The sequence below is a fragment of the Urocitellus parryii genome, chromosome 4 (assembly GCF_045843805.1).
Source record: "Urocitellus parryii isolate mUroPar1 chromosome 4, mUroPar1.hap1, whole genome shotgun sequence".
Lineage (NCBI taxonomy): Eukaryota > Metazoa > Chordata > Mammalia > Rodentia > Sciuridae > Urocitellus > Urocitellus parryii.
In genome coordinates this window covers 201,700,166-201,726,224 of record NC_135534.1, presented here as the reverse complement: position 1 = coordinate 201,726,224, position 26,059 = coordinate 201,700,166, and the positions used below count along the sequence as shown (strand labels likewise).

General features: G+C 38.7%; 1 protein-coding gene and 1 non-coding gene across 3 annotated transcripts in view; both read left to right on the top strand.

Annotated features, from left to right (window-relative positions):
* The window catches only part of Scai (suppressor of cancer cell invasion), a 149,530-nt gene that overhangs the window by 24,891 nt on the left and 98,580 nt on the right, over positions 1-26,059 (top strand). The gene's annotated exons all lie outside the window — the stretch shown is intronic.
* Positions 11,601-11,672, top strand: Trnaa-ugc (transfer RNA alanine (anticodon UGC)). Its single transcript has one exon. It is a non-coding gene; the product is annotated as a tRNA-Ala (tRNA).

Here is a 26,059-nt window from a genome sequence, read left to right as displayed (position 1 = left end):
AGCACGTATGGTTGAAAAGTGCCAGAATGTCCTTCAGAATCCTTCCATGATAAATGCCTACAACTGACTTGTGGAGCTTGAGCGTATCCTAAACCTCTTAGGGATTGATCTGAGAGTTGCACCGGCCACCCTTTTGACCAGTCCTTTTGTGCAATTATGCTCCAGTATCTAATAGCCCTAAAATTGATTTGCCTTCTATAGTTAACTTTAAAGTAGGACGGTCACTCATATCCAAGGACAAATAAACACAATTCCCTCTGGTGGCTCCAATCTCATCACTTGTCCTTAAAAAGGAATCAGCAGGAAAACGGGTATGTAAACTGGGTAAAATTAACAATTGAGCAATCCGGTCTCCTGGGGAAATGGACACAATACCTTTTGGAGCTTCCACCATAACCTTTACTGCTCCCACCGTATCCGGATTAATAATCCCAGGGAAAATGTGAAGGCCTTGTAAAATAGAGGAAGCACGCCCAATCAACAAACCCACAGTGCCAGGTGGCAAAAGTCCTTTAAAGTCAGTTTCCACCAGTTGGATTCCCATTTTAGGTGTTAATACGAGTCTGGAGGCGGAACAGAGGTCCAATCCCGCGGCACCTGTAGTGGCTCTCTGCGAATTTTGGGATGGCGCAGGGACGGCCATGACTCGTTCTCCATTGTCCCATTCTCCATTGCCCCATATATTTGCTTGCCCTGGGATCGGCCCCCCCCCCCCGCCGTTTTTTGACACGTTTCTATCTTGTAAGGGCTGACCATGTATATCTTTGACAGACCTACACTCATTAGCCCAATGCTTTCCCTTTTTACATCTAGGGCACAAGCCGGGCTGACGGCTAGCAGAATTGGACTCAATTTTAGATGTTCCCCTTTTATTAGGACATTCTCGTTTAAAATGTCCTTCTTAACCGCACTTAAAACACTTTCCGGCAACAGGGCTGGACTTATGAGAGAGTTGAAGAACAGGAGCAACAAGGCCTGCATTAGTTAACGGCCCACCTATTTCTCTACAGACTTTCATCCAAGCCTCTATGCCTTTATCTTTATAGGGAGTAATAGCTGCCTTACATTCTTTAGTACATTGCTCAAAAACAAGTTGCTTAATCAAAGGCATGGCTCTATCGGGATCACCAAAGATTTTTCCCGCAGCATCCACCATCCTAGCAACAAATTCTGAGAAAGGTTCTGTAGGGCCCTGTATAATTTTAGTCAGATTGCCAGACACTTCTCCTCTATTTGGGAGTGACTTCCATGCACGGATACAAATGTTATTAATCTGTTCATATACTTCAGGAGGATATCCCGTTTGTTGATTGGCAAACCTGCCCTGCCCCAAAAGCATATCTTTATCCCAGGCGGGGCGTCCCGCCGCATGATTTTGGGCAGCCTGCTCTACTGCGCCCTCTAGCATAAATGCTCTCCAGTCCAAATATTTGCCTGGGGAGACACAAGGGCGCACCACACTAGCCCAATCTGAGGGGGTCATGCAAAATCTGGTAAGCCCCTCTACCTGAGTAAGAGTGAAAGCAGCATCTACACCATAAGTGCGAACGGATTCTGCCAAGGTTTTAATTATTTTAAAATCTAAAGGCTCATGGTATCTTCCCCTATTAGCGTCCTGAAAAACCGGGTATGCTAGTCCCATGTCTGTATTAATTGTTCTCCAAACTTGTGTATGAAAAGTTCTCCCGGAGCTTTGGACTCCCCCCACATATGGGGGCGGTACAACAGGCACTGCATCTTATTCTAAATTCTCAACCTCCTCTTCAGAATTAGATTTATCAAAATTAGATTTATCCCCCTTCTCACAGTAGGCTTTCATGCTTTGTGTCTCCCTTTTTTTCCTTTTCATTTTTCTCTTACGTAGTTGCAGTAACAATATATCAAGGTCCTCAGAACTCTCTGAGCTGCTTGTGTCCTCGGGTGTTTTTAATTCGGTCAAGTCTGGATAGAGCCTTCTCCTATTTTTATTTTCAGGCTCTTTTGCCCTTTCACTACTCTTACTCTTAATACTCTCTGCCACTTTGCTATGTGACTCCTCAGATTTTTCCTCATGTAGTTGTTCAAGAACGGCCTGACCCTCACCCACAGCTTCCTGGCATTTACCATCTGCTATACATCCTCTAACCAACTTCCAAAGTGGTATAACGCCACCCTCTAAAGTACCTTGCTCATAAACGAAATCCAGATCTTTCCCTAATTTGTCCCAGCTAGGAATCGTAAGACTCCCAGAAAAAGCAAACCAAGGAGCCGCTATATCAGCTTCTCTTAAAAACATCTGCAAAGTGCTCTGCTTCACTTTAAGTCCTTTTGAACGTAGCAACCCATCCAGGGCCAACAAAATTGGGCTTGAAGAGGTAGCGCCCATAATGTTTTCAAAGCTATAAAGAAAGTGAAAGTACAAAAGCCCCGCTCTCTCTTTATCTACAGAGGAGCGTCCCGTTCTATTAGTTCCCCGCTCTCTCTTTATCTACAGAGGAGCGCCCCGCTATTTGCTTGTGGATTCCCACTTACCTGGGAAACTTACCGGTGCACCACCCTGGCTGCTGAAAGTTCTGAATCCCGGGTTCGAGGAATATTCATCCCCGTACGGGCCACCAATTGTCGCGACCCCTCGCCAGCAAGGAAAACACGACACAGGATTCTTCTTTCAGCAGTTTATTCAGGACCCTTGAAGCATGACGAGAAAACAGGAAAAGAGAGTGAGCGGTCGGTCTGCCCTAGCTTAAGTACCCAGCCCCGCCAATGAACTAGCACCACGTGGAAAAGTCTAATAGGTACAGCGCAGCGGAAGCAGGCCAGAGCCCAGCCCCACAGCCTTACAAGGAGTTGTTTACCTCTAACAACTCTAACTGCTAAAGAAGCAGAAGCAGGAAACCAGCGCCATTTTCAGGGTGCGGTCGCCAGCTCCCAACAGGCAGGTTCTATATCTGGTAAAATGTTATATTATGTGAAGCATAGTGCTAAATAGATATTTGAATTAAATTAGAACATACGTGGGATTATATTGAAGCTTTTTTTTTGTGGTGCCGGGAATTGAACTAGGGCCTTGTGCATGTAAGGCAAGCACTCTACCAACTGAGCTATATCCTCAGCCCTATATTGAGGCTTTATAAGGAGAAACTTTGACCTACATACGTGCGTCAGTTCATTTGGGCTTCTTCAGTCTTTAAATGTACTTTTTGCCTCTTCAGCCATGGTTACTATTGATTAGGGAAAGGCATGTTGGAGTGTGTATTGAATAATAAGGTGGGACTGAGCCAGGCATAGTGGTGCACACCTGTAATCCAGCAACTTGGGAGGCTGCAGCAGGAGGATTGCAAGTTTAAAGTCAGCCTCAGCAAGTAATGAGGCCCTTAGCAACTTAATGAGGCACTTTCTCAAAATAAAATAAATAGATAAATAAGTTAAAAGGGCTATAACTCAGTGGTAAAGTGCCCCTGGGTTCAATTCCCAGTATCCCCCCTCCCCCCCAATTAAATAAATAAATAAGGGGGAACTAGTGAATTGAAAGTATGGTTCATAAATTTTGGAAATACCATTTATATTATTTCTTTAAAAAAATTTTTTTTTCTAGGTGTAGATGGACACAATATCTTTATTTATTTTTATGTAGTGTTGAGGATCAAAGCCAGGGCCTCATGCATGAGAGGCAAGAGTTCTATCACTGAGCTATACCCCCAGCCCTATATTATTTATTTTGTAGATTTGTATTTAATTTTATTTTTAATTTTTAAGGCATAGTATAATGAATATCTTCCCATAATTTTAGGGCAAGTGAAAGAAAAACAACACACGTTCAGACAGAATATGATTTACCAAAACCATTTCTTATTTCTATTTATGAGAGATTGTAATTCGAATTGAATCCTTCTGTTCTGAAATTTCAATAAATATGTTAACATTTTAGTACCATAAAATATGTTCATCTTGTTTTACAAAACTTAGTTTAAAATTCACATTTTAAGGAAGAATGTGGGTTTGAGTTGTGAGGGTTCACTTGAAGGTCTGTTTCTGCAAAGTATGTAGGTGGTTTGTTGCCAAAGGAAATATTACCCAGCAGCAGTTCACATGCGCCAAGATGGGCAGAGAAGTCTCATGGTAGAAATTGTGTAGAGGAGCTGTCAAATTAGATTCCCGAGGACGTCAGACAGGAATAAACATACAATGCTGTTGGGCAAATCTATTGGAAATGTATCTTACAATGCTTATATTTTTTATCATGCTTTTATGTTGATTAGTTAGTTACTTACACTTATGTAATTTATTTTTTTTTAAATATTTATTTTTTTTTTGGCGGACACAACATCTTTGTATGTGGTGCTGAGGATCGAACCCGGACTGCACGCAAGCGCGCTACCGCTTGAGCCACATCCCCAGCCCTACACTTATGTAATTTAAACCAAAATTTCACAAATTTTCTAAGAGCATATTGGCTAAATATTGACTTTTAAAATATGTTTTTCCAGAAGGTGCTTATCCTCTGAAATTAAGGTTTGGAAATTTATGAGGAGAGGGGCTTTAAGTTCTTGGGGATAAAATATAGTATTTAAACAGTTTCCTTTTTTTGTCAAAATAGGAAACATGTATAAGCAATTAAGTCAGAGCATCTGCGGTTCCCTTTATTTCTGGATGCTGCATATTGAGATGCACTATACAGAATTTAGGGACTTTGAGCCTGAAGCCCTTTCAGAGAACATCTATTTGAATTCTTTTATTTTGTGGGGAAGAGAAATGATACTAGGTACTGTTAAAGTACAGATGACTTGCTCGGTGGCTGAGGGAATAGAAGTGGATAGAGAAATAGAGCCTTTCCTTAATTATTATTTCAATAGTGAGTTATTTGAATTTCAGTGGTGTATAATGGCCTCGGTTTTCTTAGCACCCACTGACTTCTGAAAGTTGATGCATCTGTGTACCACCAAAGTAAAAACCATGAAGCCCTTTTGAAGGCCATTATTATTCAGGAAAGAAACAGTGTTGACACTTTAAATAAATTAAGAATGGTTTTAGGTTCTCAGAATTTAGAGGTTACTGTTAAATTATTTAATTTAAGCCTGTTGGGCTGTTTCTACATTGGTGACCTACTTCCTCCATCTTCTGCTTAGTGAAGTTCAGTAAAAACCACTAAATTAAATACTTTACAGAGGTGAGCTTTATGTTATTCGAATCATATCTTAATTAACATGTTATAGATAAGTCCTAGGTGTTATGGATAGCTTACTTAAATGAGCAATAAAAGGTTATTTTGTGATAAAATATTAATTGGAGTCACATAGCAATTTACCACTTCCATATCAAATGATGACTGAAATGCAGCTGGGAAAAAAAATTACAGATTCTCCAGCAAATTCAAAGTTAAACCTGGTGTTACAAAGTTGCCAAAAATGTTATGGCCCAACATAACATTTTTGTTGTTTAGTCTTGATTTTGGGGCATGGGCCATTTTTTTAGTTAACCACTGACTGTTATCCCTGGCCCCTTTTTAATATTTTATTTAGAGACAGGATCTCACTGAGTTGCTTAGGGCCTCACTAAGTTGCTGAGGCTGAACTCAAAATCCTTCTGCCTCAAACTCCTGAGCCATTGGGTTAACAGGTGTACACCACCTCACCAAGCTGTAATTTCTTCTTCTTTTTTTAAGTATTTCTTTTTTAGTTATGGGTGGACACAATATCTTCATTTTATTTTTATGTGATGCTGAGGATCGAACCCAGTGCCTCATGCATGGTAGGCGAGTGCTTTACCTCAGAGCCCCAGCCCCAGCCCCTGTAATTTCTTCTTATCATTAGAAAAAACTGATGAACTTGATTTGACCAGGGGTTTATGTTATTTGAAGTAATACTAAAACCCTCCTAACTTGGAGAAGATTCAAGCTCAAGTGGTTAATTTTGACTTAGGGCCAATTAATCTTTTATATCAGAACTAGCCAATAACTTCTTGAAGAATATTATATTAAGGTGATTTTAGTTTATGCTTTAACAGTGCAAAGAGTTCCTCACTGCACCAGTTAAACTTGCTCTCAGAAATCTATTTTGCAGCATTTGTGGATTTTTTGTTTTCCTTTAGTGTGTTGAGATACAGCAAAGATGATCTGACAGGCAGAATTAGTCTAAAATGTGTTGGGGAATTATGAAGTGTTTGGATTCTAAAGCTGAGAGCTAACAAGAAATAATGGCAGGAGCAAAGCTGTAGCCTTTAAAGTGTCACTGACTTATGCATTCATGCCTCTGCTCCATTAAGATGTGGAGTTTACTTATAAAATCTAGTTACAGCCACATGACATGTATATGTATACTGGATACTGCTTTGTCATTTTTCCAGTTACTTTTGGGAGATGAGTTTTAATATAGTGGGAAAAATTGTTGTGATGTGAGCTCTGTGTGCTTTGAACTAGAATGATTTTGTTCTCTTGTCAACTTGAAGAGTCCAATTGAATCACTTTCCAGGTGACTGGCTTTATTTTTGGTGTGTAGTTTTTAAGTGTAATTTTTGCTTGTAATGATTCTGTTAGGATGTATGTAGCCAACTATATGGGAAGGTGTAGCTATATGAAGCATAAAATTAGATGTGCTTCCTTCCTTTGGCTCAGAATCTAAATTTAGTAGGCAAGAATCTCCTTTCCTAGATATCATTAAAAATAGAAGATACCCATCTGTCTGGAATGGGTTAGATTGAATTCTGCCTGCAGGCTCAGAAATGAAGTATGTAATCATGGCTTCAGCCTAGCCCTAGGATTCTTAGAAAAACAATTTTTCTTTAATACGGAGGCTAAGAGTATACAGTTTACAATGTTGACCTTAAATTGTTCTTTCAATTTGTGAAATTAAGAAAGACCTAAGAGAATTAAATTTTGAAGAGAAATTAAAAAGATGAAATCATGTCACTTAAGAAAATAATTGGTTTTGGAATCAAATGTAGCCTCAATCATAGATTTATAATTTATATAAGAAAGTTACTTAACTTCTCTGAGACTGCAACTTCATTTCTATGGTTAGGCTAGTAAGGCCTACTTCATTGGGTCCTGAAGGAGTAAATTAATGAATTAATATTTATAAAATTTTAAAATACTTCTTCAGTGCCTGGCATATTGAAGGCATTTTTGGTGCTGTTAATAATTTTTGGTTCCTTTCATTAAAAAACTTGCCAACTATTGGGCCTGGTAGGCACGTCTATAATTCCAGCAACCTGGGAGACTTCTGAGGCAAGAGGATCTCAAGTTCAAGGGCAGCCTCAAGGAACACAGTAAGATCCTATTTCAAAAGGGGTTGTAGCTCACTGGGTAAACCGCCTCTGAGTTCAATCTTTAGTACAAAAAAAAAAAAAAAGGGGGTGCCAGAATATATAATATGATTGTAGAGATAAACAAAGAATTCCTAGGAGTATTTGTAGTCATGGGAATCATGACTTTTAGAGGACTAAAAATCATCCCCCAAAGAACTACTTATTTTCAGTGAAGGCAAAAGAAACAGGGAAATAAACTGAGAGGAAGCCATCAGTGAAAGGAAGAGAGAACTCGGAGGTTAATGTTACGGAATTCAAGGAATAAATTTCTTACCAGATCTCATGTAATTTCTTTAGTTTATTCAAAATGCAATGTCATATAGTGGAAGGATCCTGAAGAAACTATTGAACAGGGCAGGTAGGAGGTTTTGATCTTTGAGAGAAGAAATATCTGTAGACTAGATTTTATCAGGTAGAGAATTAGATGTGAGGAAAAATGGAGGCCATGATATTAGCTAGATCCTCATGAAAGTTTAGTTGTTGCCTTAATCCATTTGGTGCTGTTGTAACAGAATCCCTGAGACAGGGTAATGTATAATGAACAGACTTTTTTAAAATACTTTTTTTTAGCTGTAGATGGACACAATATCTTTATTTTTATGTGGTGCTAAGGATTGAACCCAGGGCCTCATGCATGCAAGGCAAGCTCTCTACCACTGAGCTACAACCACAGCCTGAACAGAAAATTTTTTTTCAAAGTTTTGGAGGATGTGAAGGCCAGGCTTAAGGTGTTGGCATCTGCAAGGACTTTCTTGCTATTTCATTCCATGGCAGAAGGCAGAAGGGCAGGAGAGAGAGAAAGGGATGAAGGGAGAACAGAAGAATAAGCATTCCTACCTAATGTATACACATGCACTCTTAGCTTCAAACTTTTTTTATAGTTTACATTATTCCATTCATGAGGGTGGAACCCTCATGACCTAAATGTCTCCCATTAGGCTCCACCTCCCCATGCATTGGGGATTAAGTTTCCAGTACATACTTTTTGGAGGACTCATTCAAACCTTAGCAGATTTAAGAGATAACTTAAAGCACAAGAGAAAGTATTTGAGTTTATTTTGTTTAGGAAAGGGAAAAATTAGCATGTTGGGAGCCAGAGGGAGAAATTAATCCTTCTTAGCAGAGTGTGATCTGCAGATTGTGGTATGAGGCAAGCAGAAATAGTCTTCAAGGCACTGGTTGGGGCTGAGAGAACCAGCTGTTCTTTTGCAGAAGAGGAGGAATGAGGAAAATAACTCAATTTGAGGCTAGAGGGCAAAATGAGGAAGTTCATGTTTAATGGCCTCTATTTAAATAGAGAAGTAGATAATGAACTTATTGAAATAATTAGGATAGATTGAATAGATCCTTTTCTACTGCTGAGTAAGTAAAAATCAACTTATAAATAAAGGAATGTTGGCTAGGCACTGGTGGGTGGCACTTGCCAGTAATCCCAGCGACTTTGGAGGCTGAGACAGGAGAATCAGAAGTTCAAGGCTTACCTTGGCAAAGTGGTGAGACACTGTCTTAAAACAACATTTAAAAAACCCTGAGGGTCGGGGGTGGTATGGAAGACTGAGGTTGTGGCTCAGCAGTAGAGCGCACACCTAGCGCGTGTGGAGGTGCTGGGTTCCATCCTTAGCACCACATATGAATACATAAAAAAAATATTGTGTCTACCTACAAGTAAAAAAAAAAAAAAAAAGACCTGGGGGTGTACCTCAGGAGTGGAGTGCCTTTGAGTTCAATCCCTCAATCCCCAGCAAAACACACACACACACACACACACACACACACACACACACACGTTGTAACATTAGACCAGTGATTCTCAAGTGGGGACAGTTTTGTTCCCCAGAAGACATTTAGTGTCTAGAGACACTTTTGGTAGTCATGGTGGGGATATACTACTAGTATCTAGGGTATAGAGGCCAGGGGTGCTGCTAACTGTCTTGCAATGCACAGGACAGCTTCCCACATCAAAGAATGGCTGTGTCCCAGATGTTGGTAGTATTTGGACTGAGACCCTTGCCCTAGACTAGAGTGCCCTTAAGCAAAAGCCAAGTAGTTTGAGTAACAGCTCAATATACTTCCTTTTTTTTTTTTTTTTTTTTAAACCTGGGATTCAACTCGGGGAGACTCACCCACTGAGCCCCATCCCCAGCCCTATTTTGTATTTTATTTAGAGACAGGGTCTCACTGAGTTGCTTAGTGCCTTGCTTTTGCTGAGGCTGGCTTTGAATTTGTGATTCTCCTGCCTGAGCCTCCCAAGCCACTGGGATTACAGATGTTACCATCCTGCCCAGTCCAATACACTTCCTCTTTGAAAGTTGCAGTTATGTATTAGTCTGAAGTTACTCAGGAGAAAGCCTTAGCTGTCAAGCTGTCTGCCTGCTCTCTCCCATCAAAGCGGGCAGCCCTGAGGAAGGCATTTAGGAGTGGGCACACCTTTATCCCTATGCCAGCTGCTTCTCACCATTCATCTTTGTACTTTTTTTTAATGTTTTTTTTAGTTGTAGATGGACACAGTACATTTATTTTAGTTATTTATTTTTATGCAGTGCTGAGGATTGAACCCAGTGCCTCACACATGCCAGTTGAGAGCTCTACCAATGAGCCACAACCCCAACACTATACTTTTAGTTTTGAGCACAATGCCTAGCACATTTTGTTGAACTGAATTATGGTTTTATGTATTTATGTTTTTGGCCTGGGATTGAACCTAGGGGCTCTTAAACCTTGAGCCACATCCCCAGCCGTTGTTTATATTTTATTTAGAGACAGGATCTCACTGAGTTGCTTAGAGCCTCCATAAGTTGCTGAGGCTGGCTTTGAAATTGTAGTCATTCTGCCTCAGCCTCTTGAGCCACTGGGATTACAGGTGTGTGCCACCGCGCCCAGCTCTGAATTATGGTTTTAAGTTTAAGTTTTGTTTTATTTTATCAGATTCATTAGTGACATAATTTTGTTCACAGTTGAGCATATGGTATTTTTAAAGATAATTATTAGGAGGCAATACTTACCATAGGCTGGCAGCTCCCAATGGGCTCTCCCCCATGCCCTTCCCCTGCACTCTGAACTACTCAGCTGCCCAGTAGCTTCTCAAGACTTCACACATTCAAAGTGGGACTCCTGACAGTCCCTGTAGTCCTCTCCCCATCCCAGAGAGTGACTGTTGCATCCCTCTAGTAGCTCAGACCTGAGGCCTTGGAGTCATTCTTTACTTTTTCTTATATCTACCAGCAGCCCATTAGCAAATCTCATATCTGCCTCTATCAAATATTGAGAGGTTGGCCATTTCCCACTGTCCCTCTGCTACCATCAGTGGTAGTTCCTGGGTGGCTAGAGTAGCCCCCAGCCTGGCTTCCCTGCTTCTGTCCTTTCAGCACTGTAATCATCAGGATTCTTTTCAAATGTCCTTCATATCATGTTGCCCCCTATTTCCTTTGCATAGGAGCTGAAGTCCTTTCTTTTTTTTTTTAATATTTATTTTTTAGTTTTCGGTGGACACAACATCTTTGTTGATATGTGGTGCTGAGGATTGAACCCGGGCCGCATGCATGCCAGGCAAGCGCGCTACTGCTTGAGCCACATCCCCAGCCCGGAGCTGAAGTCCTTTCTTGGCCCGTGTAGCCAGATGTGAGCTGGCTCTTCCAGTGCCCCTCTGACCTCATCTGACCTCATCAGTCTGTGGCTGGTCCCACTTCAGTCCCTCTTAATGTTCCTGCTGTTGCTCAGACATACCAGGCAAGCTGTGCACTTGCTCTGTTCTCTGCCTAGAATAATCTACCACATTTCTGTCATGGCCTATTCTTTCACCTCCTTTAGGTTTGCACACATGTCTTCTTGGTGATTAAGCCTGTTTCTAGTTGCAGCTTTCTTATCGACTTTATCTGCTTTCTTTTTCTCCAGACCTTATCACCTTCTTGTAAGCTATATGATTTACTTACACATTTGTACTGTCTTCCCTGACTAGAGGTAAATTTCACTAGCCAAGACTTTTTTATGTGTGTTTTGTTCATTGCTGGGTCACGTCTGTATACAGAGGGAAGAGGGGAGCAATAGGACTGATGGACAGTTGAAAACCTGAATACTGCCTCGCATGCAGTAGACTTTCATTAAAATGATGGTTGAAAAAATGAATCAGGATAAAGCAGAGACTGACTTTGATCTAAATGTAAGTTCTAATGCCAGCACTAATCTGATTTATAATCTTCAGCATATTTTGCAGTTTCTCTGCCTTATTTGTTCATTTGTAAAATGAAACTAATAGGAACCATACAGGTTTGCCTGCAGGATTCAACCTAAGAATCTTTATAAAGATCTTATCTCCAGGGCTAGGGATATAGCTCAGTTGGTAGAGTGCTTGCTTTGCATGCACAAGACCCTGGGTTCAATCCCCAGTACCACCAAAAAAAAAAAAAAAAAAAAAAAAAAATCTTAGTTCTAAATGTAATTAATAGTCAGTAAGCTGGTTGGCACATGCTTGTAATCCTAGTGACTCAGGAGGCTGAGGCAGGAGGGTTGCAAGTTTGAGGCCAGCATCATCAATTTAGTAACACCTTGTCTCTAAAACAAAAGGGCTGGGGATGCAGCTTAAAGGTACAGTACCCTGGATTCAATCCACAATACTAAAACAAAACAGAAAAACAATAAAAAGTCAATAAATGATAACTATTTTTTTCTTCCAAATGTGATATCCTAGGCTACGTCTATAATACCCAAGTATGTTTTATAAGTTGTAATTCTAAAGTAGCTCTAGGCCATGTGAATAGGCAACATAGGATACAAGAGCTACTTTTCACATATCTGTAGAATACACTGATATTTGTGCTTTAAAATCTTACAGTAGAATATGGCAGTTCCTCAAAAAATTAAATATAGAATTATCATGTCAATTCCACTTCTGGATTTATGTCCACAGCAAATGAAAGCAGGGATTCAAACAGATATGTTTAACAATGTTAATAGAAGTATTGTTCACAATAGCCAAAAGGTAGAAACAACCCAAATGTCTGTTGATAGATGAATGGATACACAAGATACATATATACATATAGCTAAATATTGTTCAGCTATAAAAAGTAATGAAATTCTGACACATGCAATAACATGAGTAAACCTTGACTATGTTATATTAAGTGAAATAAGCCAGACCCCAAATGACAAATGTTATATGACTCCATTCTTATGAAGAATATAAAGTACTTAGATTCATAGAATTCAGCATACCTTACCAACAGGCACATAATTTCCCCGTATTTATTTACTCACCCCAAATTTGGAAAATTCAAGTCCAGACAGAGCCTAAGCCAAGGTATCATTGATAATTCTTATGAAGTAAATGGCAGGTATTTGTTATTATTTGGGAAAAAAAGTTATTCCTTTCATAAGACAATTCTAAAGGAGTTGCATTGTGATTAGTTTACTTTGGAGGGGTATCTGCATATATATTTTTTCCACATATGAATGTGTATTCTTTTTTTTAATATTTATTTTTTAGTTTTTGGTGGACACAACATCTTTTATTTTATTTTTATGTAGTGCTAAGGATCGAACCTAGCGCCCCATGCATGCCAGGCGAGCACGCTACGGCTTGAGCCACATCCCCAGCCCTGAATATGTATTCTTAAAGAATGTTACAGTATCAGAAATAAACTTCAAGGAACTACTGTCACTTCTCTGCATCTTAGCTCAATCTCCTAGAAGTAAATCTGTTTTTTTTAAATGATCTAAGCTGGGTTGGGGTTGTGGCTCACTGGTAGAGCGCTTGCCTAGGATGTGTGAGGTATGGGGTTCTATTCTCAGCACCACATATAAAATAAAGATCCAGTGACAACTAAAATAAATTATATATATATATATATATATATATATATATATATATATTATTGATTTAATGTTTTTTAAATACACGACAGAAGTGGGATGCATTACAATTCTTATTACACATATAGAGCACAATTTTTCATATCTCTATATAAAGTATGTTCATGCAATTCGTGCCTTTATACATGTACTTTGTTTCTTTTTTTTGCATTACAATTCTTAATACACATATATACCACAATTTTTCCTATCTATGTTTGTATATAAAGTATATTGACACCCATTTCAAGTCTTCATACATGTACTTTGGATAATGATATCCATCACATTCCACCATCCTTGCAAATCCCTTGCCCCCTTCTTCCCCTCCCACCCCTCTTCCCTATCTAGAACTCATCTAATCCTCCCAGGCTCTCCCTCCCTATCCCACTATGAGTCAACCTCCTTATATCAGAAAAAACATCCCGCTTTTTTTTTTTTTTTTTGGATTGGCTAACTTCACTTAGCATTATCTTCTCCAACGCCATCCATTTACCTGCAAATGCCATGATTTTGTTCTTTTTTAATGCTGAGTAAAATTCCACTGTGTATATATTTTAAAAAATTATCTAAGCCTGGTGTAGTGACACTTGCCTATAATCCCAGCACCTTGAGAGACTGAGGCCAGAGGATTGCAAATTCAAGGCCAGCCTCGGCAATTTAGTGAGGCCCTAGGCAATTTAGCAAGACCCTGTCTCAAAAAATAAAAAGGATTCCCTGCACAGTGGAGCATGCCTGTAACCCCAGGGGCTCCGGAAGGCTGAGGTAGGAGGATCTTGAGTTCATAGCTGATCTCAGCAATAGCGAGGTGCTAAGCAAATCAGACCCTGTCTCTAAATAAAATACAAAATAGGGCTGGGGATGTGGCTCAGTGGTTGAGTCTCCCTGAGTTCAATCCCTGGTACCACAAATAAAATAAATAAGTAAATAAATAAATAGGACTGGGAATGTAGTTTAATGGTAAAGCACCCCTGCATTCAAACCCTACGACCCCAAAAACCTAAAACATTTGTATCAAAGACAGTGTTGATCACATTTATCAAAAGAAATCATTCTTATTTATTTATTCATTTATTTAATAGGTGATTTTTGCAATTGAGAAGAACTAGAAACAGGAGGGAAATTTTTCATGTCTGATGATGTACGTTCACTTGCTGATTAAGGGATAAGGACACATTTGTACAAACCCAGGAATTATCAGACTTCTGCTAAACCAACAACAACAAACCTCTTCTGTCTCCAGGCTAGAATAGCCTGTGTAATTGCCTTTGACACAGTAGCTATTACCTCCGACAGAGTAAAAGTTTAATAACTGGATTGGAGACTTCCCTTTGCAATATACAAATAGGAAAAATACCACCACAGAAGTTTTTTCCCACATCTGACCTCCTCCCGTTCTGAGTTTTCCAGCAGTTTGTGTTCACCTTGATTCCATGCCTCATTTTAGCATTCTTAAATTATTACAGGTTGTTGGCCCACCAAAATGTTTAATGTGTAACGTTGAACCATTACAAATGAGATTAAAACAATATTCAAACTCATGGTTGAAGGCTTCTGTTTGATTTTTGTGCCCCAATATAGACATTTTGTGGAAAATGAATAGTACACTTCTTTTTTCCCCCACTTGGTACCAGGGATTGAACCCAGGGGTGTTTAACCACTGAGCCACATCCCCAATCCTTTTTATTTTTATTTTGAGATAGGGTCTCACTAAGTTACTTAAGGCCTCACTAAGTTGCTGAGGCTGGCTTTGAACTTATGATCCTCCTGCCTCAGCCTCCCAAGGTGCTGGGATTTCAGGCATGAGCTACCAAACCTGGCATATTACACTATTTTATTAAGTCACTTCTTTTTACTTATAATCCAGATTTACCATCCAATCATTTTTATTATACTTTCAATTATATTCTGAGTTTATGTTCTTGATGTTGAAATATTAAAATTTCTTTTTATATTAACTATTATTTTAATTCTTAGAGTTTAATTTCTTTCTTGAAGTGTAGGTATATTTTAGGCAACATACCTTTCTGGAATATCCAAAATCTATTTTACCAATAATAAAAAAAATATTCCTTAGAAATACCATAGTTCTAATAGGAGTTAGACTTATATATAATCTTTTCTTCCTGCCTCCTTAAATCAAAGACTCAAAGGAAGAACATTCTGACTTTCTTTCTCTTTTCTTATTTTTCTTTCTTATTTTATTTTTTTGATGGTACTAGGGATCATATCAGGGACTCCCACAAACTAGGAACTACTCTGATCCCTAGCACCTTTTATTTTGTTTTGCTAAATAGCTGAGGCTGGTCTTGAACTTTATTATTTTTTTTAATATTTTTAATTTTTTAAAATATTTATTTATTTTTTAGTTTTCAGCGGACACAACATCTTTGTTTGTATGTGGTGCTGAGGATCGAACCTGGGCCGCACGTATGCCAGGCGAGTGGGCTGCCACCGCTTGAGCCACATCCCCAGCCCTGGCCTTGAACTTTACTTCCTCCCTCAGTTGCCATAGTCACTGGGATTACAGATATATGCCACTGTATCCAATTATCATCCAGAATTTTTGACACAAATCTTATAATCTTATGTATCTCTGAAAATATTTATATATTTAAGCACTAATATATTGAAGATTATATATTGTATATTTTAATATATTTCAGACCTTTAAACTCCTATCTATAGATTATGCATTGCTGCTTTCTGGTGTTCCCAGAAGAGTCACTACACAGACACACAGATTTTATGTATGTATATATATATATATATATATATATATATATATATATATATATATGAAATCTTTCTTTTCTCCTTGATGAGAAGAACTACAGGAGTGAACCAAAGAACTTTCTTTTTAAAACTCTTTAACTTTTCTCTTCCAAAAGTGTTTGTTGTTTTTTTAAACAAATAATTGTTTTATCTTTTTTTTTTTTTGTGGTGCTGAGGAGTGAACTCAAGGCCTTGCTCATGCCGGGTAAATACTCTACCTCTGAGCTACAGTCACAGCCTTCAAAAATGTTTTAAATATTTATTTAGGTTTTTAATTATAGGTAGTTGTGATCCTGAAAAATAATGAGGTGTGTGTGTGTGTTTTTGTGTGTATTGTCACTGTATATGGTCTGTGACATTTTAAGTGAAAAGGGCAAGTTATATAGTTTATATCATGCAATTTATTTAACAATTTTTATTTTAAAATTATATTTGATATGCAAATTAAAAAGTCTGTACAATTGTTAATGGTGATGAACCCTAAAGAATGAAACAGAAACCACCTGCCTCAGGGTGGGATTCCTGAAAGAACCTGAAATGAGGATTTGTGGGAAAGTGACTTCCTAGAAGAGTGTCTCAGGGAGGAGGAAAGTAAGACTGGGAGGAGAGGAGGCTGGGGGCCATGTCAAGCCTGAGGGGACAGTTTAGGCTTTGTCATTCCTGGGAGTTCTGAAGCTTACACCTAGGAGTGGTCCTTGTCAGGAAGCAAAGAAAGATGGAAGCCAGGCGAGGTGACATGCACCTGTAATCACAGCAGGAGGCTGAAGCTGGAAGATCTCTAGTTGGTGGCCAGCCTGGACAATTGAATCAGACTCTGACCCAAACTAAAATTAATAAAAGGGCTAGAGATGTAGCTCACTTGGTGAGCATGTGAGAGGCCCCGGGTTTGATCCCCAGTACCACACACCCCCTTCCAGAGAAAGAGAAAAAAAATATGGAGACTTTATATTCCATTTCCCATCAGTAATTGCTTACATACCATCTGAGGGGGAGGATTGTAGTCTTTTTACAAGAATAGCAAGTGCTGGATGTTAGGAAGGAGAGCTGGGGATGGGCAGGATATGTGAGTAGAGGTCCCCAAAAGTAACTGTATATGGGGCTGGGGTTGCAGCTCATCGGTAGAGCACTTGCCTAACATGTGTGAGGCACTGGGTTCGATCCTCAGCACCACATAAAAATAAATAAAATAAAGGTCCATTGACAACTTAAAAAAAAAAAGTAATTGTATCTGTTGACCCATGTTGTAGGGATTTAAACAAAATAAAGGTTTAGTTTTTCTTATATACTTATCCAGTTCAAGCTATCCAGGGCTAGTCTGGCGGATCCACAGAGATCCAGGCTCCTTCTGTCTTCTTTGCTATCACTTGGTTATTGCCCACTTCTGTGTGGTCCAGAATGCTCAAAATTATATCCATATTCCCATTAGAAGAAATGTGGAAGAATCATATTAATTTCTCAAAGAACCAGTTTTGGAATCTGCATACATCACTTCAGCTTAAATTCCACTGACCATAATTTAGTTACATACTCACACTTGGATGGAAGGAAAAATAGTTTTTATTCTGGTCGGCCTTATGTCCAGTTAAAAATAGGAGACCGTTATGCAACTGTTTCCCAATTAGGGAAGAACACATATTGTAGAACTATCTATTGTAGGAATGTTCATTTTCTTAGTGATATGGTTTCTTTTTTAGTTTTAAGAACAAGCCTGTATTTTTTTGTTTTAACTGTGTCACAGGTTCAGGTCTCTAGGAAGCAGAACTGGAGACAGAATTTGAGGTACAGGATGTTAAGGAATGCCCTTAAGTTCAATAGCCGCAGAGTGATAGGAAAGAAGCAAGATTTGGCAGAAGAAGTTGAACTACGGCACAGTTCTCAGCAATAGTCTTGGTGACTCCACAGGGAGTTCGGGAGCTGCAGTGGCTTTCAGAGTGGTCCTGCATTGGGCTGAAACAGCTGGACTGTTTATACCCTTGTGTTTTGTTCTGATGAACTTGCAACTGAATCTCCCCAAATGTATTAGTTGGGGAGTTCCTGTGAGGGAGTAGTACCCCAAACTGTCTCTGATTTTTAGTTAAGGCCTGGAAAGAAAGGGGAAACTGGGGGAATCCTATGACCCTGTTTCTGTTGGCCATTGGTATGGGCTGCCACAGGAAGGACATGACCTGGGGCCAGGCAGCTCTGCAGAGGTGTTCCTGAGAGGGGTCATCTGCATTCTCAGCAATTTCTTTCTTTAAGGGATATTTTGGTGGCCATCTCCATGTATAAACTGTGTGTGTGTAGAAGTAATCCCCCTCGCCCCTCATATTGGGAGTTGAACCTAGGACCTTGCAAATGCTAGGCAAGCACTGAGCTATATCCCAGTCCTTTTTATTTTGAAACAGGGGGCCTTGAATTTGGAATCCTCCTGCCCCTGCCTCCAGAATAGCTGGGTTACAGGTGTGTGCCACCACCCCTGGCATAATATCATATATCTGTTTTGTAATTTAGAACGAGTAATATATTGGAACACATGTATCTGGGTATATGTGATTGATCTTTACTGATTGCCTCTGTTTCTCAGTGAAATGTAAAATAGTTCCCATCAGCTAAAGAGTGAAGATGGGGATGAGATATCACTTGTTTGAAGTAAGGAGAAAGTGGAAATAGTGCTCCCAGAAAGTAAGAGTGAGTGGGCTAGGGAAAGCAGTGGAGTGCCCATTCTCAACAGTGAGACTAGTCAGCATGACTGTGGTGTGTTTCTTCAGCCATATTTAGCTGCTCAAATGCACAGAGTAGGTGGAGGTTTGTATTAAATCAAGTAATAAAACTGTTTGTTTTGAAAGCTGCTTCTTTCAGGATGTTGGTGATGTGAATGGAATTTAGAATTTCAGATTTTTAAATATACTCATTTTGGAAAGCTAAATGTAATAAGTGACAGGTCATTGGGGGGAAAAAGGCACAGGGTTGTTCCAGGAAAAGTTTTTGGGTGTTTAAATGAAAACTATAGGCCCTAATTCTGGCTAACATAAGCAGAAAAGGGATTTTTAAAAAATATTTTTTTAGTTGTAGATGGACACAATCTTTATTTGTTTATTTTTATGTGGTGCTGAGGATCAAACCCAGTGCCTCATATGTACTAAGCAAGCCCTCTACAGCTGAGCTACAGCCCCAACCCCAGAAAAGGGATTTTTTGGAAGATTGTCAAATACCTCATAGCACCAATGGAAAGTCTGAAGAATCCTGTTCATAAAACAGGCAGAACCAAGGGAATCAAAAGATCTGGAATCACTGTCACACTCATGCTGCTGGAGGAGAGATCTGGTTGGGATGCTGTTGCTACCATTTCTTTCTTTCTTGTTTTTCTTTTTTCTTTTTTTTTTTAATTGGGGATTGAACACCCAGGGTGATTTACCATTGAGTCACATCCTCAGGCTTTTTAATTTTATTTTTTGTTTTTAGATAGGGTCTTGCTAAATTGCTGAGGCTGACCTTGAACTTTTAGTCTTCCTACCTCAGCCTTCCAAGTTACTGGGATTACAGGCATGGCCACTGTGCCTGTTGCTTGCTAGTATTTCTGAGTCCAGGTATTGCAGCTGTCAGATAATTTTTTTTTTTTTTTTTAGAGAGAGAGAGAGAGAGAGAATTTTTTAATATTTATTTTTTAGTTCTTGGCGGACACAACATCTTTGTTTGTATGTGGTGCTGAGGATCGAACCCGGGCCACAAGCATGCCAGGCGAGCGCGCTACCACTTGAGCCACATCCCCAGCCCTGTCAGATAATTTTTGAGCCTTTCCCTTCATATTGAAGTTGCATGGTTCTATCTCAGAGAACTTTAAAAAGCTCATTCTGGCTGCTATGTTAAGATTGTAATAGGGGTTCAGGTTCAAGAGTGGAGATGAGAATGAGACAAGAGATTCTGAAATAGATGATATTGACTTAGATTAGCATAGTGACACTGATAAGGAAAAGCAGTAGACAGATGTATGAAATGGCCTGCTAGGCTGTTGCTAAAGTTCTTGTATAGAGAAAAACATATTTTTCTTCCTTCTTCCTGTTCCATGTATCGTCTTCTTTTTCCTCTTCTACTTATTCTCCTTTCTTGAAACCTAGACCTTCTTGGATACTTTTATAAAAGGAATTCTGTCTTGCACAGGAGAGTGTTACTTACCCAACATTTCATAAAATCCTGCAATGTTTATATCTGTTCATTAAAGAAATCTTTCTAAGTGTAAAATATTGTGCCAAAGGAGGTTGCTAGTTTTAGTCATTCTAGAATTGGGTTCAAGCGTAGACACTCAGAAATGACTTGTTTCAAGACAACCACATGATTGCCAACTATGTTTATGTTAACTGTTTTTTTCTAGATGTGGATAAGTAAGAATACATGATATAGAGCTGGGCACAGTTGTCCATGCTTATAGTTCCAGCTACTCAGGAGGCAGAAGCAGGAGGATTGTTTGAGTCCAGGGGCTTGAGGCCAGCTCAGCACCTATCTCTAAATAAATAAATAGACAAATACATAATACAACATAAGATCTAACTTTCATCTCAACTGTGTTTCCCAATACTCATTAGCCCCTTATTGTAGTCACTCACATTTTGGTTCTTTAAAAAAATTTTTTTTTAACTTGTTGATGGACAAATACCTTTATTTTGTTGATTTATTTTTATGGAGTGCGGAGCCAAAAATCCCAGCCCCTTAGTTCTTTAAAATAAATTAAATGTCTATCCATTATATTCAAAATAATAACAAAAGAATAGTATCTTTTTAAAAAAAAATTTTTAATGGGCTGGGGTTGTGGCTCAGTGGTAAAATGACTGCCTCACACCCATGCTTGAGGCCCTGTGTTCAATCCTCAGCACCATATAAAAATAAATAAATAAAATAAAGTCATTGTGTTTATCTACAACTAAAGAAAAATATAAAAAAACCCCTTTTTTTTAAGATTGTGATTTATCCTCAGAAATAACTAAGAAAAAAAAATTTTAAGAGAGAGTAGGGGGGGAGCGAGAGAGAGAGAGAGAGAGAGAATTTTTTTAATATTTATTAATTAATTAATTAATTTATTTATTTTTGTTCTCGGGGACACAACATCTTTGTTTGTATGTGGTGCTGCCAGGCGAGCGCGCTATCCTGTGAGCCACATCCCCAGCCCAGAAAAAATTTTAAAAATACAGAATTCCAGCCTGGTGAAGTTACACATTCTGTTAATCCTAGCTGCTCAAGAGGCTTGGGCAGGAGGATTGCAAATTTGAGGTCCAGCCTGGGCAATTTAGTGAGACCCTGTCTCCCCTGCCCCCCCCAAAAAAAATTGCTGATCATATAGTTTAGTGGTAGAATTCCCCTGGTTTCAATCCCCAGTACCACAATCAATCAAATAAATAAAACATCAAAGAATTCCAACCCTTCTGAATCATATCTATGATAAGTAAGTCCCAGAAATCTTTATCTTTAAAAAATAAACATTGCGGGATAGTCACACAGATTTAGAAATCATAGCATTATGCTAGTCAGATAAGCTTTACTCTTTACCAGGACGCTTAATTGTTTTCTTTCTTTCTTTCTTTTTCTTTTTTTTTTAACCGTTAATTCCTTATTAATGGGAGGAATCCATTATAAAGGAGTATTGGATTTCTCAGTTTAATTTAAAAGTATGGGGGCTGGGGTTCAGTGGTAGAGTGCTTGCTTAGAATACATGAGAACTGGAGTTTGATCCTCAACACTACAAAAGAAATAAAAGTGAAAAAACAAGATATCTGTCTTACTTTTGAAATTGGCTTGATAAGATTATAGGTAGGTTTTTGGGATGAGAGAGAAAGTGGATTTCATTAGTTTTTCTTTTATCCTGTAATCCTACAGTTTTCATTTAATCTTCCTAAGTAGAAGAAACTTATTCTCTATATTACAAGAATATAGCCCACTGATCTACAGCTTCAAGCAATATAGAAACAGCTAGAGTCACTGCTTTTCAAAATTTTTTTTAAACATTTTTTTTAGTTATAGACGGACACAATATCTTTATTTTATTTGTTTATTTTTATGTGGTGCCAGGGATTGAACTCAGTGCCTCAGGCATGCTAGCTAGGCAAGTACTCTACCACTGAGCCACAACCCCAGCTTCTGCTTTTTAAACTTAATATGCATACAGATGATCTGGAGAACTTGTTAAAATGCAGGTTCTGATTTAGTAGGTCTGGGGTGGGGCTGAGATTCTTCTTTCTGTTACAAACTGGGGTGATGCTGCTGCTGCCGCCGGTCTGTGGATCTCATTTTGAGTGGTAGGAAGCTAGATGATAATTGTATCCTTTATACTTTTCATCTTTACATGCTTTGGGGCATGCTTTTTGGCTGTTTAATTTGACCAAAATTTGAGTTAGTACATTTTAAGAAAATTGAATTATATAACCTTTTCCTGCTTTCTCCCATGTTCTCAAAGGTTATAGTACTAAATATAGCTTAAGGATTGTAGTTTCATGTTTCCCAAATGAATTAAAAGAAGAGAAGTGTTAGAGGCAGTATAATGTTTACTGAATCATTAAATTTGCAGCAGCAAAATTGACTTATTTACTTGGGTTAGTCTGAACTAAGTGTATACTATTAGTAACAAAATTAAGAATAAAAAAAGATATCCTGTTGAAAATTGTTATCAGAAATGGAGAATCGACGTAAGGAGTGGGAGATTTATGTTTTGTAGGGTTCAAGAATGCTTGGCTAGAGCATTACTTATTAATGGGAGGGATCCATTATAAAGGAGTATTTGGATTTCTCAGTTTAATATGAAAGGGGTGATTTTGCCTCTCTCGTTTGGCCATATCAGGAGACAGTTTTAGTTATCACAATAGATGGAGTGGTTGTGGTGCTACGGGCATCTAGTGGGTAGAGTTCAGAAATGCTGTTAATACCCTACAATACACCAGACAACGCCCCCACCCACAAACAATTATATAGCCCCAAAGGTCCATAGTGCCAGTGTCAAGAAACCCTATGTTTAAGTATTTTCACAAGTACTTGGTTATTTCTTTAAATTAAAACAAAAAGAATATCATCAACCAACATGGCGTATCCCTGTAATCCCAGCAATTTGGGAGGCTGAAGCAGGAGATCGAAAGTTCAAGGCCACCCTCAGTAACTTAGTGAGGCTCTAAACAACTTAGGAAGCCCTATCTCAAAATAAAAAATGAAAGGTGCCCGGACAGAGGTCAGCGGTCAAGTGCCCCTGGTTCAATCCCCAGTACCAAAATATATACATACAATCGTCTTTATTTCTACCAATCAGAAGTGACCTATATTAACCTTTATCAGATTTTTGGTTTAAGAAACATCACCATATTATTTTGGGGAAAACAATGCCACAATCATTATTTTGAATTTAAACTGTGTAGAAAGTTCAAAGATGAAACTCTACTTACTCTAACCACCTAGAAATATCCATCCTTGACTGTGGGTAAACACTATCCCAGATATCTATGAATACATAGAAAAATAGAGAGAAATGCTTTTATGAAATTGAGACCATAGAATAGACATAATAGAAACCTTTTTTTAACAAAAAAATTTAAACTTACAGAAAATAAACAAAATAGAATAATGACTTACCATGTATTCATCACCTAACTGCAACAATCATGAATTCATGGCCAATTTTACTTCATCTACATCTACACCCACTCAACTAATTGAGTATTTTGAAGCAAATCCAAGACATCAAATCATTTCAAATGTCACTATTTCAGTGTGTGTCTCTAAAACATAGAGACTTTTTTTGGGATCCATTTTCACACAAATACAATTACCAATTCCTGATTCTTCCTTTCTCCCTACCCACCTCATTATGTTTTCTTTCAGATTTTTCTTTTCTCTAATGAGATTGCACATGATGAAAGATCACTAATTTTACAAAGAAAGGAGAATGGATGCTACATAGGCCAAAACAAAAGCTATCGCCGTAAATATTTTTTTATATTTTCTTTCTAGAATGTTTTAATCTATTTGGATATGCCATGTAAAATAATGAAATGCATAATTTTTCTTTTACCAATCTGTTTTCTCCGATGGTCTTATCTTTTCCAGTGTTTCTCTGAGCTTTCTACTTTGCTGTAGGAATGGCCTGTGTGCAGGAACAGGAGTATCCCTACAGGCATCCTTTATTTAACTTGTGGGGACCTTTTTGAAGGCAAGGACCACATCTTACCAACTGATTTGGCAGATACCATTAGCCTGGCCTGAGTATTAAAACATGGGCTAGCAATATTGAAGGAATCATGCCTCAGTATTGATTGATGTGTTAATCAGTACTACTGGCATTTAGCAGTTATTTACAATAAAACCATTGATGTAGAACAGAAAATTAAGCTCATTTAGCTCTAACACATGCATAGAAGAGAACAAGATTCAGATGCTAGCATCTGCTTTCTCTGGTCACATGCTCTTGTTTTCTTATAGTATTTATTTATATGGTTACCATATATTCCTGTTTGCCTGACTATCTCAGTTTTTGCGTAGTCTTGATACAATCATTAATAAAACCCCTCTTTTCACAGAATTTCTCAATTTAGATGGTAAATTAAATAGTAATAGTACTTGTATAATATTTAATGCATGCAGACTCTTTTAAGCATCCTGCATATATTCTCATTTAATCTTTGTGACAACCCTAAGAATTATATGCAATTATTATCCCAGTTTTCCATATGGGAAGATAGAGGCACAAAGTTAAATAACTTTGCTATGATTGCGCAACTATTTTTTGAGGAGAAAGTGGCAGAGCCAGGATTTGAATGTTGGCATTTGGTACTGGTGCTCCCAATCACTCTGCCATGCTACATCTGTGCTGGTCTCAATACATCAGCCTTTGTAAAATATATGCTGACTGCCTGGTACGGTGGTGCACGCCTGTAATCCGAGCCTCTTAGGAGGCTGAGGTAGGAGGATGGTGAGTTCAAGGCTAGCCTCAGCAATTTATGGAGGCCCTAAGCAACACAATGAGACCGTATCTCTAAATAAAATACAAAAAAAAGGTTAGGGATGTGGCTCAGTGGTTAAGCACCACTGGGTTCAATTCCGGTAACTCTTGACAGATAGAACACTCATCTGTTTCCCCTACCCCTAGTACTATAGGTTGAACCCAGGGGCACTCTACTACTGAACTCTAATCCTAGCCCATTTTATTTATTATATTGAGACAGGGTCTTGGTAAGTTGTCCTTGAACTTGCAATCCTCTTGGCCTGAGTCTCCCAAACCACTAGGATTACAGGTATGTGCCACCATGCCTACCTCAACATTCACCTTTTTTTTTTTTTTAAAGAAAGAGTGAGAGAGAGGGAGAGAGAATTTTAATATTTATTTTTTAGTATTTGGCGGACACAACATCTTTGTATGTGGTGCTGAGGATCGAACCCGGGCCGCACGCATGCCAGGTGAGCGCGCTACCACTTGAGCCACATCCCCAGCCCAGAACATTCACCTTTTTTATGCTTATAATGTTAGCTCTTTGGTATTTCCTCCAAGACTGTCAAGTAAATGAACCACCTTAGATTCTGGAGATTCTCAAGTCTCTGCTATAGTTACTTCCTTCAGGTGGGCTTTGATATCTTAAATTCATTCACCTGCCCAGTGTGATGGCGCACACCTGTAATCCCAGCTACTTGGGAAGTTGAAGAAGATTGCAAGTTCCATTCCAGCCTCAGCAACTTAGTGAGACCCTGTGTGCAAATAAAAAATAAAAAAATGGAGATGGAGCTCAGTGGTAGAGCACCCCTGAGTTAAATCCTCACTAATAACAACAACAAAAAATCCATGCACACCCAGCCCCAGCACCTAGAATAGTGCCTGCCGTAGGTCTATACATGTCTACACAGACTTTTCACTACCTTGAATCAGTTCCTATTTTTTTTACTTCTTTTTTTTTTAAGAGAGGGGGAGAGAGAGAGAGAGAGAGAGAGAGAGAGAGAGAGAGAGAGAGAGAGAGAGAGAGAGAGAGAATGAGAATTTTTTAATATTTATTTTTTTTAGTTTTTCGGTGGACACAGCATCTCTGTATGTGGTGCTGAGGATCGAACGTAGGCCGCACGCATGCCAGGTGAGCGTGCTACCGCTTGAGCCACATCCCCAGCCCCTTGAATCAGTTCCTATTTTGAAATTATCTGGGAACCGTGTTCAATGCACTTGGAT